The sequence below is a fragment of the Hippoglossus hippoglossus genome, chromosome 24, assembly GCF_009819705.1.
Source record: "Hippoglossus hippoglossus isolate fHipHip1 chromosome 24, fHipHip1.pri, whole genome shotgun sequence".
Taxonomy (NCBI): Eukaryota; Metazoa; Chordata; class Actinopteri; order Pleuronectiformes; family Pleuronectidae; genus Hippoglossus; species Hippoglossus hippoglossus.
The window spans coordinates 6822077-6830135 of record NC_047174.1 but is presented as its reverse complement, the minus strand read 5'-3'; positions in this window follow the sequence as shown (position 1 = coordinate 6830135).

The window sequence follows — 8059 nt, the reverse complement described above, 5'->3', positions numbered from 1 at the left end:
TATAGCATCCTTCAGCTCTTTGTTTTAGGTTTTCTGGTTTCTGTTGACTCTCACAGATTTTATTAGCATCGTTTTTTGGACGCAGAAGGCGAATGTTGTGAGAAAAAGTTCTTAAAAAACTCACTATTCGGCACCAAACGACAAATTTGCCACTAGGCACTAGGCCATAATTTCCCTAAAGTGGAAAGTGCAAGATGGCGGCACCCATAACAAGGATGTTTTAGCTTAATTTCTGTACAAAGGGAGGAAGGGGAGACACGTTGCCCATCTTTATTTACCGCTAGAAGAGAATATCTGACTTAGTCCCCAGAAACATGATTTCAACTTCAAAAGGTGATCGTATGTCAGTGGTGTGTTTACAGCTTGTTTCTGGGAAGCATTGTTTTTTTTAAACAAATTGCTTTGCTTTCTATATGTTGAATGGATTATTACCTGTATGTGTTTTAAAACATGGACTAAAACTAAACCCCAACCTTGTCTTGCCTCTTTTTTCCCCAATATCTCTTAATAACAGAGCAGGAAAAGAAAGAAAGAATCTAGAACAGTTCCCTCAAATGACCCAAAGCTAAATTTATTCTGACACCAGTTCCGACTGTGACAAACAATATCCGCTCCAATCACAACATATGTTCGGAGGCCTGGCTTTGAATTAAGACTGGGACCATTTGTATCACTCACCATGTTGACGCCCCTGGGCAGAGAGGCCGATCTGCAGGGGTATCTGCTGAAGTCCCGGTAAAACTCTGGAAAAGGACTCCTCGTCTTAAACCCTTGACAGAACTCTGGAGGTGGTGGAATCACAGTTTCCTCACCTATCTCCAGCTGTGGTGGTGTGTCGGCCTCTATCTCCAGGTCCGGCTGTTCGCCATTGCTCCTCACAGCGTCAATGTCCGTCTCCAGATAGGTTTTCTGTGTCAGGTCAGGGGGAGTCCGCTCTTCTTGGGGCTTCTTCTGCTTGAGTAAAGAGCCCTGCTGCTGGGCCATTGAGCGGGTCGGCCTGGGGCTCCGCTGACTCACCACTTGGACCTTTTCCTCAGGCTGATCTGGGTTTGGGTTGGTGGAGCTGGAGGGAGAAACCGGTTTCCCAGATGCCTGCAGGCTGTTTGGGTCGAGCACGTTGGATGCCACCTCATCCAGGAACTGCGAAAACTTCAGTTTGGCTTCAATCTCTTCCTCCGACAGGCAAACAGTGCTCGTGTGGGTCCGTCCTGAGTCCCTCCCCTGACACAGCCCACCTCTCTCTGGCCATGCGTGCAGCTTGTTACGATCGCTGCCTCCTCTATGATCGGCCTGTGGATGACCTCTCCCATAATGCCCTGTGGAGCGACATGCTCTCCACCTCCTCTCCTCTCTGAGTCGAGTTTGAAAAGCTTCCCGGGCTCTGTTTCTTGATGGAGCTGTGCAGGAGGCCGGTCACTCCCGAGCTCCAGCTGTACACACTCCCGGTGGCTTCACTGCTGCTCCTGCCGCCACCGGGGCTGCTGCTGGGGACTCTGTGGCTGGATGGCTGGCTGTGGGATGACTGGTTGGAAGCAGGGCCTATCAGCTCCTCCAGCAAGACCTGATCGCCATTAAACACGGGACCTAGGGCTGTAGAGGAGGCCCAGCATCTCTGTGATGGCCGGCCCTGCTTAGCGCTGCCTCTCTCGGAGAGGAAGCAGGCCGGCCTTGTCCCGTCCATTGGTTTGGGTTCTGTCTGCATGGATGTGTTCACTCTCTAATTGTTGCAACTGGCAGATAATGCATGGTCCAGTGGAAAGCTCTGATTTTAAAGAGTTCTACCCCAATCCTGTGTCATTATTGTGCAAGTGTGACCCAGTAGAGGGCCAATACTTTTCACTCTAGGCTGAACAGATGGCCTCCTTCAGTGCCAGGATAAACCCCTGCTAAGATAAGGGAGGACATCCACAACTTAAAGTTTAATGCAGAGAATTATGGAGACTTCCTATTACTGTAATTCTAATAAAATTATCAGCGGTTCTGTAATATCTGCCTACAAACATCATAATAACTTTTTAATAAACAGATACTTTGAGGCAAAAGTCAACAAGAGTGAAAATCACCGCCGCTGTTAATCTGCAGAAGCTTCAGGTTGGGCTTTAATGAGAGGGAATTTGAATGCAGTCCTACAGCGAGTGTCTTTGCTAGTTGAGCAGAGCTTACTCCGAGGTGCTGCTCGTAATTAGACTGTCTATTGATAGCAGAGCAGCCAAAGCTTTTTCTGCTTTTTCCAGGTCAACGGTTGTAGACGAGGATTGATCCAACAGAGCACATGTTGAGCAGACACACAGACACACGGACTAATGGATGAGCTTTTTGAAATATGGATCACGGTAATCTCGTCAATATCTCTCATTAACAAAGGAGCGGAGTTTATGGAAAGACTCCGAGATTTTGCTAAGTGTTAGATGACAAAACTCGTACCACTCTCATGTCTGCTGAGGGAAACAGCAAACCTGGCTCTGGTGAAAAATACAGTATTTCTTCCCAGAAGACATAAGCAGATTGATGAAAGTAAGCTTTAGAGGTGCTGATAGGTATATTTTTTAACTTCAGAATAGACATCGACCGAAATCGATTTTTGGGGGTCGATAGGATGCCGATAATAGGGAGTTAAAAGAAAATTGATAACAATATCTTGACCGATTTATATATTCTTTTTTTAAATGGCAATGATTCCTAAACACAAATACAACCATATATATAGAATTCGAAAAAAGGATATAAGAATATGTTTTTTAAGTAAAACGTAAACATCTTTTCTACATTATTTATTGTGTAAAATAAACAATCAATAAACACAAACAGAAGAAACGCCTATATGTGTGTCTCTTTTGCTCTCAGTCTTACATCCAAACTAAGCTCAGTGCCTCCTGGCTCCAGCTACACACTAAACGCAAAAAGCAAGAACATAATATTAACTGGAACACCGTCTTTATGAGTTCTACAATGTTCAGGCTGTTTTAACTAATGTTTACAGTCTTTACGTCTTTGTCAATAATATCACAAACTCTCCTCTGTTTCTCTCTCTTCAGCTTAGAGCTTTTTCTTAAGCAATATTGACGAGATCACAAAATTCATTACTCAACAAAACCCTTGAGCTAATTGTCTCCCTGCTACAGCTCCATACCTGCTATTGATCCTCTCGATCTAGCGCGAAAACATATTTTATATTGCTCACCTCACGTCCACCCAAGACGTGTTAGTATTATAGCGATGTGTTTGTTCCCTTTTCTACTCTCTATGCACATGTTACATGCACATTTCACATTTTGTGCTGCAACTATGTCTTGTCCTGATTCTAAATTTAACCACCCACTGATATGCATGCCATCTGTATCATGAAGACAGCGTTCACATACTGAACAGTGTATTCATATGGGCATACTGTAGCGCTGACGTTCATCAATATTCAGGTGGTTACATAACTGCATCGATAACACCTCTGTCGGCTGGTGCATGGGAGGAGAGTGTAAGAGATCAGGGCTGGCGAGTGAGTGGCAGCGGTTGGACAGAAATCGAAAGCCACAAAGCCGTCCCGGGCCACAGGAGTCTATTTAAAGTCAAACCATGATGTAAAGCTGTTTAAAATGAGTGCTCGTAGGAAATCTGACGTGAAACTGCCGGCTCAGCAGTGGCTCTGCGACCACACAGTTCACATTCTAGCATTTCATCTAACGGCCCTCTTTAGGGTTGTGCTGTGTGCGACAATGTAAAACAGTCTTTCCTACAATACACCTCTAAACCAGGAGACCTTCAACGTGGCCTACCTTTACCTTCCTCCCCCAGGAAATCAACCGGGATCAGACGAGGATAATAAACTGTACAGTGCATCCTGTCATGCAGGAGCCAGACTGTTTTAGTCTCCGGGGATATCATTAGCACCGAATCCGATATGTAGGGTTTTAGCCACGACAGGGTGGCCTGCTCTGCGCATGCGTCCTTCACGACTTGGGGCCGCACACCCTGGCTGCTGCTACAGCCCAGCCAGCTCACAGGACCCCCAGCGGACCCCCCTGTCTGCTACCGGGGAGGAGCACTGAGCCTCCAGCCAGACATATCTCTTTATCATTTTCTCTCCGTTCCATCGCTCCTTTTCTTCATCTTTCCTTCAGGCGCTCGCCAATGTGCTGCCATTTCTCACCATTTCCAGACCTTGCAGGAAGGCTCAGGCCTCCACTATGATGAATGTCTTTAATAATCTCTTCTCAATCTCAGGAAGTGTAGAGGGGTGGGAGCCAATTTAGAACTATCGCCCTGATGGGGGAGACTGTCAGTCCGTGGCTGCCCAGAGGTAATGGTGCTGAAATGGATTCCTGCTACCAGCACAGAGATGGAGATAATTGGCGATGCTTGCCTGCCCAGTGGTCGCACCCTGCTTTCCCCTCGCTGGCTACTTGTGTCGCTGTGTTGCCGCTGCAGGGGCCACGCTCTACATCCCTTGCTAAGCCTGCAGAAAAGACCAAATGCCATCCGCTCTAGCCACGAAGAAGTATGGCCTGCTCAGCTGTTACTATGGCAGTTTCTTTTTGTCCCTGCTCGGCCTGCACTTCTCGTCACATCAGAGGCTGCTCTCCCATCTGTCCTCACAGCCTCGTGCTAAACACTGGCCGGACACGGGGTCGCTGGGATGCTTCTAAAGAAATTACAAAAGCCAGTTTGACTTGTGACTGAATTACAGCAACGACAATAAAACAGCATGGGACATATATTAAAGATGGCTGTGACAAAGAGCAGCCGATCCCCTTTCGCACAGGCAAGATACATTTTAAAACGCTGGAGGAAAAAGTCATCTTCTACTCTCACGCTGCACCATTTAATATTTTTACCCCACAAACTCATAAAATGTGTCAGTGAATTAATAACGTGCATGAGGGCAACCTGACCCAAAACTTCAAGCGACGTGATATCAGCAAGATCGCTGCCTCCCTCTCCGGCTCGTTTTTCAAAGGCAAAGCAGCGATTGATTTCGAACCCGTTAGAAGCATTTTCAGAGAATCACTTAACCTGTTCCCGTCTGCAGGTCTGCAGAATGGGTATCTGGGTATGGAGCCTGCTAACAGCATCTTGTATCTTGGCTGAGCATGTCAATAATGGAGAACAGGTGCACGTGTGAAGAGCTAAATGAGGAAGCAACACGTCGATGAGGCATTACTAATCCATCTCACGCGGAGACACTTGTCAATGCCTCTGGACTCGTGGGGTCGCTTTCAGCGGAGCACACTGTGCAATCAAATGAGAACGGGCTAAATTGAATGAGGGCCAGCTCAATCTGGAAGTGTGGAGATAGGTTTCCTGGGATCCCTGCAGAACACGCAGTTAGGTCTGCTGCAACATCCGTCCGACAGCAATTACACTCTGTTTCTAACAGGAAGCATGTTAGCACAGACTATTCCAAAGCATTTGTGCTGGATCAAAGACTTCAGAGATGTAAACATGTGAACACATGAACTGCACAATGACTGAATCTCAATCTATAGCTTTAACTGCTGCGGGTCTGGACTGGATATACCCTGATTTCTATAAGGATGTGTTTCTAGGGAGGGGGACCAGCTGACCTCAATACATGTCATTACCATAAACCACAGTATTCTGTCAGCAGAGCCTTAATGTAAAAAAAACACACACATGGGTCGACACACAGCACAGTCCGATTCATTGTGTTTACTTTTGGGGCTGTTTTGCATTGAAAAGACATTAGCTAAGCTATTTCTTATTTTACTGTTATGCACCTAGAACTATTTATAACCTCTGTGCAAAATGCATTAGATAGGTGTTATATACACTGTGCCCTTATCACCAAAAGCTCACATGGCATCTTCATTGGTGTCTTCTACGTGTGTGGCACCGCTTTTCTTGTTTTCTCTTTTGCATCTGCCACATATTTAAAAAGTCATCAACACGCCCACTTGCTTGCCTGATTCCTGCGGAGGATCTCCTACTGGGTTTTTAACATGAGCTAATTTGGACACTATCCAGAACTCTTACAAGGGAGCCGGCAGGAGAAACTCCGGGGCCTCTCACTTGGACATTTGCGATCACATATATAGGCCATCAAGAGCAGGTCAGGAGATTATCTGGAGAATGTCAGGAAAATATCCAAAGAATGTCAGGAGTTTACTCTGAGAATCTCAGGAGATTACTCTGAGAATCTCAGTAGATTATCTGGAGGATGTCAGGAGATTATCTGGAGATTGTTAGGAGATTATCTGCAGATTGCCAGGAGATTATCAGGAGGATATCAAGAGATTATCTGGAAAATGTCAGGAGATTATCTGGAGGATGTCAGAAGATTATCTGGAGGATGTCAGAAGATTATCTGGAGGATGTCAGTAGATTATCTGGAGGATGTCAGGAGATTATCTGAAGATTGTCAGGAGATTATCTGGAAAATGTCAGGAGATTATCTGGAGGATGTCAGGAGATTATTTGGAGGATGTCAGGAGATTATTTGGAGGATGTCAGGAGATTATCTGGAGTTCAGTGCTAGTCTGAAAGCAGCTTTACTTTGTTACACTATCACTAAACCCAAACTACAGCTAAAGCGATAGGGATTGACACTAGTTTTAATATAATTTAGTTAAAAACCAAAACACTGGACAATTGAAAATGTTGACATGACGACGAAAACTTAAGGTTTCACTTTGAGACACAACATCTGTTCTTATCTTAAAGGCAATAAATCCAAAACTGGTCTGGCAACAACTTGATTCTGGTCTTTATTCAATGTAAACATCAGACACACCTTTCGTGTGTTCTTTGCCGAAACTATAATTTATTATATAATTGTCAGTTATCTAATTATGTCAAATAAATGTTTATGAGATAATCCACCATGTCGGCATAAGGGCAACAAGGTAACGCTGGTCCAAATAAACGACTTTCACGAAACATCTACCTACAACTTTCTGGCCACCAACCAAGAAAACATATTTAGAGCAAATTGCTTGTCAAGAAGATAAATGCAGCGGCAGAGAATGAGAGTAGTGTTTCCACAGTTATTCTGCTGGTAACTTTTCACACACACACAAGGAAAAGATGCCAATTATAGTAACTGTGTGATGAGGTTTCTCACACTGAGCCCCATGCTACCTTTGCCTCTAATCCTTTGTTATTAATTATATCTTCAACAAGCCTACACAGTTCTTGTGGTGTCAGCACCGAGTATCCATGGCAACAGCCAGTTGGTCCCAGCTCTCGGGGATGCACACACACACACACACACACACACAAACATACACTCTGTCAAAACATCGCCTCGGCGCGAAGATACTCCACTGACAAAATGAATAATTCGACCGAAGAGGGAAATATTATAAAATTAGAATAAACCCGGACCCCCCACGGGCGTTCACTATCTTCTCCTCTTCGTAAATTTAAGGCAGGGAATAATATTCACAGTCATCACCATAGTGACCAAATTGGTTAAGATGCCTGTTGCTGAATCCAAGCATCGCACAAACTGAAAGAGAATCAAGAAGCAACGACGATGAACTCAAACCATTTGGCTGTGATGTAACTTCAAACATTTCCTCAAGTGCGGTCCTAGAAATGAAGGTTGACCTCTTTACTTGAGCTTCTCCGTTTTATGCAACTCATGTGCTTCTGCTGCTCCACTAGATCAATTAGTTTGTTTGAGTTTTGTCAGAAAATAGTGAAATATGCCTGTTCAATTCCCCAGAGCTGGTGGTGATGCCCTTAACTGTGTAAAGACTCAAATATATTCAGTTTACGAACATGTGGGACAAAGACAAGCATCAGATCCTCTCTTCTGAGAAACAGGAACCAGAACACTTTGCTTAAAACGATTAAACTCATTTGTCAAAGGCTAAAATAGTTTATGGAGATCAATTAATTGACTAGTTATAGCAGTTATACTTGACTTGTTCCATGTATTAGACAACTCTCTTTGGAGATTCCGATTTTACACTTTATTACAGACCTAACAGTCTTAAGGACCCCATAATATACTTTTTTAGATTTCTGCATCAAATACTTGTTTTATTTTCTTTCTTTCTTTCAATATTTTTGTACTTTTACTTAAGGATTTTAAAAGCAG